This window comes from Lissotriton vulgaris, chromosome 2_2, assembly GCF_964263255.1.
Source record: "Lissotriton vulgaris chromosome 2_2, aLisVul1.2, whole genome shotgun sequence".
Classification (NCBI taxonomy): Eukaryota; Metazoa; Chordata; class Amphibia; order Caudata; family Salamandridae; genus Lissotriton; species Lissotriton vulgaris.
In genome coordinates, this window is record NC_141688.1 from 264681331 (window position 1) to 264687956 (window position 6626).

Genomic DNA, 6626 nt, shown 5'->3' on the forward strand with positions numbered 1-6626 from the left:
CGGGGGGAGAATGTTCAGCAAAAGGTAGGGTGGGTTGGTTTCCGGGTTGGTTGTCGAAGCTGTTGTGGATGTCTGCAATCTTGTTGTGGAAGAATGAGGCTAGGGAGTCGCAGAGGGCTTGAGAGGGGGTGATGTCGTTGGAGTTGGCCGAGGGATTGGAAAATTCCTTGACGATGTTGAAAAGTTCCTTGCTGTTGTGGGCGTTGTTGTCAAGTCGATCCTTGAATGCTGTTTTCTTGGCCTTTCGGATTAGTTGGTGGTGAGTGCGGGTGGCGTTTTTGAAGGCGTCCTTGGTGCTAGTGGTTGGGTCTTTTTTCCAGGCCTTTTCGAGGGAGCGGCAGAGTTTCTTGGACTTCTTAAGATCATCGTTAAACCATGAGGCCTTTTTGCTGGCAGGTTTGTTTTGACGTTTCTTCAGTGGTGCTAAGGTGTCGGCGGTGTTGGATAACCATAGGGTGAGGTTGGCGGCTGCTTCGTTTGCGTTAGAAGAGTGGGCTGGGGTGTTTAGAAGGAGCGATGCGGAGATCTGGTCCGTGGTGATTTTGTTCCAGTTTCTTTGCAGAGTTGGTTGGAGGTGGTTGATGGGTTTTGGTTTGTTGTAGGTGAAGTGAACGCAGCTGTGGTCAGTCCAGAGGAGCTCCGTAGTGTGGCTGAAGGAGACATGATTGCTGGAGGTGAAGATGGGGTCGAGTGTGTGACCTGCGATGTGGGTGGGGGATGTGACCAGTTGTTTAAGTCCGAGGTTGGCGAGATTGTCCGAGAAGGTGGTGGTGTTGCGGTCGTTGATCTTTTCAAGGTGAAAATTGAGGTCTCCCAGAAGGATGTAGTCTTTGGAGGGGAGCGCGTGAGGAGTGATGAAGTCCGTGATGTCTTCACTGAATTTTGCGCGGGGTCCTGGTGGTCTGTAGAGGAGGGTGCCTCTGAGTGTGGTCTTGGGGTCGATGTGGATCTGGAAGTGAAGGTGTTCAGAGTTGGTGAGATTGGCGTCAGAACTGGTTGAGATGCGGATTGACTTCTTATGGACGATAGCGATGCCTCCTCCTGTGTGGCCGGTGCGGTCCTTACGAATGATCTTATAATCTTCAGGGATGGCAATCGTGATGTCTGGGGCGGAGGAAGCGTTCATCCAAGTTTCTGTAAGGAAGGCGATGTCCGGGGAGATGGTGTCTAGTAGATTCCATAGGTCAATGGCGTGTCTGTGGACTGATCGGGTGTTGAGAAGGATGCATTGTAGGTGGTTGGGGTCAGGGGTCTGTGTTGTGGTCGTAGCGGAGATGTTGTCGGTGCCGATGAATTTGCAGGAGTAGCAGGAGAAAGGTCCATGGGTGTGTCCAGGAGCGGCTTGGACGCAGTTGGGGGCGCGACTGGGGTTAAGGGCTAGGAGGGTGGCGGCATCGTAGGTAATGCGGGAGGGCTGGTCAGCGCGAGGGGCAGGGTGTCTGGCGCTGGGCGCGGTCCAGGCGCGGACGGGCGTAGACGGGCTTACCTTTGGCGCACCTTCGGCGTGGCCGTAGCGCGTGGACGCTGCGCGTTGGAGCATCAGGCATAAATGAAGTGTGGAGGGGGCGGAGCGTGGGAGGGTCAGCTGGGAGGCGGGGTCTGGGAGGAGACACGGGAGAAACCCCAAACAATTCGAAATGGCCGCCTAAATGAAATCGAAAGTGGGGCACAGCCGGAGCTTCAAACAGAGATTCTTCTGAGTAAGTAATTAAAGAGACGTTCCCCCGACAAGCACAATCGCCGTTTAATACAAATAGATACAATGTTGCACAATCGCCGCTTTGTACAATTAGATACAATGTAGCAGTGCGAGCCTAAACGCTAATAGGCGCTTTAACTTTATGAAATGAGGTCGGAAAAGCAATGCGGGCATAAACGATACCAGGCGCAGTAAGATGCTGCAAGCGCTGTAGCAGGAGGGCAGTCAGCAGGAATCCGGGCAGGCAAGGCAGGCAGCTAGCACAGGGCTTCAGAGAAGCGAGTGGAGAGCTGTGGGAGCGACCGTGATGGATGGAATCCAGACGGTCACAGGGAAAGAGAGGACGGGGCTGGTGTAGTGAGTTAGTGTGTGGGAGGGTCAGCTGGGAGGCGGGGTCTGGGAGGAGACACGGGAGAAACCCCAAACAATTCGAAATGGCCGCCTAAATGAAATCGAAAGTGGGGCACAGCCGGAGCTTCAAACAGAGATTCTTCTGAGTAAGTAATTAAAGAGACGTTCCCCCGACAAGCACAATCGCCGTTTAATACAAATAGATACAATGTTGCACAATCGCCGCTTTGTACAATTAGATACAATGTAGCAGTGCGAGCCTAAACGCTAATAGGCGCTTTAACTTTATGAAATGAGGTCGGAAAAGCAATGTGAATTTCCAAACCTGCAAGAGCATGGACAAGGAAATCAAAGTCTTCTTCCAGCCGTGGGAGAACTTCTAAAGCTACAGTTGAGTGGGAGCAGATATACCTTCACTGCTGGCGTTCCTGTGGGCAGGGAAGGCATGTCTGTTTCCACCCAGTGGGAGCTTTAAAAATGCTCCCACCAGAGTGGCAGCAGACATATATGTTTCCGTGCTAACTGGTTTCTGGCTATCAGCCATCTTCAGCCAGGATAGCTTGACTCCAGTGGTGCAGTGAGCATGAACGCCAATGGAGTCTTGCTATCCTGGCTGAAGATGGCTGATAGCCAGAAACCGGTCCTAGGATGCTTGATTCCGGTCCAGGGAAGACATGTCTTGGCAGTACGGTCTGGACTTTTCCCATGAGGCACAGGGTCAAGACTGATTTGCAAATGGTCATATCTGAACTGGGGTGGCTTGGGGAGCAAAATAACGATGGAGTAAACCCAGATCTGTGAATGGGGTGCATGTTTTGCCATTGTGCAACATTCTGTCCATCATCTTGTGTGTTTTGCTGTTCACCTTCAGTGGGAAGGGTATGCCCAGACGTGGGTCCCGTGCTCACTACACCACTGGAGTCAAGCTATCCTGGCTGAAGACGGCTGATAGCCAGACACCGGTCCTAGGATGCTTGATTCTGGTCCAGGGAAGACATGGCTTGGCAGTTCGGTCTAGGCTGTTCCCATGAGGCACAGGGTCAAGACTGTTTTGCATATGGCCATGTCTGGACTGGGGTGGCTTGGTGAGCAAACTAACAATGGATTAAACCCAGATCTTTGACTGCTGGTGAATGTTTTGCCATTGTGCAACATTCCGTCCATCATCTTGTGTGTTTTGCTATTCACCCTATGTGGGAAGGGTATGCCCAGACGTGGATCCCGTGCTCACTACGCCACTGGAGTCAAGCTATCCTGGCTGAAGATGGCTGATAGACAGAAACCGGCCCTAGGATGCTTGATTCTGGTCCAGGGAAGACATGGCTTGGCAGTTCGGTCTGGACTGTTCCCATGAGACACAGGGTCAAGACTGATTTGCATATGGCTATGTCTAAACTGGGTGACTTGGTGAGCAAAATAATGATGGATTAAAACCCAGATCTGTGACTGGGGGTGAATGTTTTGCCATTGTGCAACATTCCGTTTATCATCTTGTGTGTTTTGCCTTTAACCTTCCCAACCCAGCCTACTGACTCTTCCACTGGCTTTACCCATTCTCATGTGACCGATGCCAGGGCTTGTAATGTAATGTAATGTAATGTAAATTGTACAGGAGTATCACTGTTGTGCACTATGCCAGATATGCACTCCTTAATAATAATAATAATAATCCACATTTGTAAAGCGCGAACAATCACCCATATGGGTCTCCAGGCTCTGGGGGCCGTCAGGAAGAATAAGCAAGCTATTGCCCAGAGTCACATGGTGCTGGGCTAATCTGCCACCGGCGATCGAACCGTGATCCCCAGATTCAAGCGTCAGTCGCCCTGGCTGCGGCGCCACAACTCTCTGTAAAAAATGAACAGTTGTCCATGTCTACCCCAGAAAGACAACCGATTGGCATCTAGGAGCTACAGTGCCACTCCAGCCGAAGATAAATACAAGCTAACACAGTCTTTCCTCCAGATGGCTGTGAACTGACATAGAAGGAAAGCTTATATTAAAGGTTCCTAAAAAGAAGTCTCCCCATGTTTGTAGGCGTCTCTGTGTCAGTTGTAGCAGAACGTTGCTGTTATTATGACACTGGCACTTACAGGTTGTCAAGGTTGAACTGTAGAGGGGTGATTGTTTTTAAGTCTTATGAAGTCAACCTCTTCTAATCTACAAATAGAGAGCTGGATCCAGGCCAGCCCCTTAAACACTTATGGCTTGTTTGGGTAATACCCCTTCACCCATTGGCCATTGTCATTCTCATCTTGGATCAAACCAGAAGAGTATTTGGGTCTGATGTTATTTTATTCGCTGTTACATTGGTATAATGCCGTCACCAAAGTGTCCTTCCAGTGGAATATGCATTCCACTGGACTATTTTTACCCTCAACTATCCCACTTTTTGTAACGTTTGATTATTTATCTCGTTCATGCATTGAACTAGTGCTCTTTACATGAGCACTAGTTACATTGCACAAAGTCAGTGATTTACCCAGAATCACAAGATGTTCGCTCTATTAAGGGCCACAAGCCTGGGCCCCCATTCCAATGTCAGCAGCAGTGGCTGGTGTGTGGTGGGCAGGAGGTTGCCTGGGGGATCACAACAAAAATAAATAATAACAATTCCACTTACCTTGGTAGTGTGATGTCCTCCTCCCCTGGGTGTCTTCCAGGAAGCTTCTGATGCAAGGAACTGCACTACCCAATATTAGTGTTGATTTCACAGCATGTAAGCAACACCGGGATTGGCTAGAGCAGCCTCTCTCTTAGCGCTCCTAAGGTCACTGGAGGCCTGCGCGTTCTCTAACCCAGCTATCTAAGACAGCTCGGTTGGAGAAGTGTAAAAATGCGCATGTCTGGCTGGCCATCCCAAGATGGCCGGCCACAGAAACATGCACATTTTTAAGAGACCAGCTCCCTACTGCTGCTGATCGTCATCACTAACCCCGCCCGACCTGACACTTAAGAGACATGTGTATTTTAAAGCACACAGCTCCCTGCTGCTGCACTCGTCAGCGTTCACCCCTCCCCAACCTGACACTAAAGAGGCATGCGCATTTTAAAGCGCACAGCTACCTGCTACTACCACTCGTCAGCGCTGGCCCCTTCCTGACCCTGAAGAGGCATGTGTATTTTAAAGCACACAGCTCCCTGCTGCTACACTCGTCAGCGTTCACCCCTCCCCAACCAGACACTAAAGAGGCATGTGCATTTTAAAGCGCACAGCTACCTGCTGCTACCACTCCTCAGCGCTGGCCCCTTCCTGACCCTGAAGAGGCATGTGTATTTTAAAGCGCACAGCTCCTTGCTACTACAACTCGTCAGCGCTGGCCCCACCCTGATCTGACACTGAAGAGACATGCGCATTTTAAAGCGCACAGCTCCCTGCTGCTGCACTCGTCAGCGTTCACCCCTCCCCAACCAGACACTAAAGAGGCATGTGCATTTTAAAGCGCACAGATGCTTGCTACTATCATTCGTCAGCGCTGGCCCCACCCTGACCTGATACTAAAGAGACATGCGCATTTTAAAGCGCACAGCTCCCTGCTGTTGCACTCGTCAGCGTTCACCCCTCCCCAACCAGACACTAAAGAGGCATGTGCATTTTAAAGCGCACAGATGCTTGCTACTATCATTCGTCAGCGCTGGCCCCACCCTGACCTGATACTAAAGAGACATGCGCATTTTAAAGCGCACAGCTCCCTGCTGTTGCACTCGTCAGCGTTCACCCCTCCCCAACCAGACACTAAAGAGGCATGTGCATTTTAAAGCGCACAGATGCTTGCTACTATCATTCGTCAGCGCTGGCCCCACCCTGACCTGATACTAAAGAGACATGCGCATTTTAAAGCGCACAGCTCCCTGCTGTTGCACTCGTCAGCGTTCACCCCTCCCCAACCTGACACTAAAGAGGCATGCGCATTTTAAAGCGCACAGCTACCTGCTACTACCACTCGTCAGCGCTGGCCCCGCCCTGACCTGACACTAAAGAGACATGAGCATTTTAAAGCGCACAGCTCCCTACTGGCTGCCACTCATCAGCGCTGGCCCGGCCCTGTCCTGACACATTTCGGGGCGGGTTCCTGAAAAATAAAAACAGTAATAAATAAATGTTATTACTGTTTTATTTTTTCGCTCAGGCGATTGTAGGCGAAGCTCCTCTGCTCAAATGTAGGAGCCGCCCCTGCAGTAGCTCCACCCGTTATGCCACATCCAAGCTGCCAAAATTAACCGCCAGGCATGGATTACAGGTTTTACTGTGCTCAGTTCATCTGCATGAAAACTCTACATCACGTTTGCCGTTGTCTACTAAAAGCACACAAAAAGCCGGCTCAATATATTGTCCCTGCAGTTTTTAAAAATCATGCGGTGAGCTGTGGCCGTGCAGGCAGCAGCTGCACACATTCCGCTGTTGTCTTCCTACAAGGCCCTTCCTGCTTGTATCACGTCTTCCTAAGCAAACGTTACTTAGGCAGAGGAAAACAGTTGTTAAAAGACTTGTCGTGCGAAATTAGAAAATGACAATACTGCACTACCACATTTAAAATACCTATTACCCAGAATAAATTGTTTCAAGCCTTCAGTA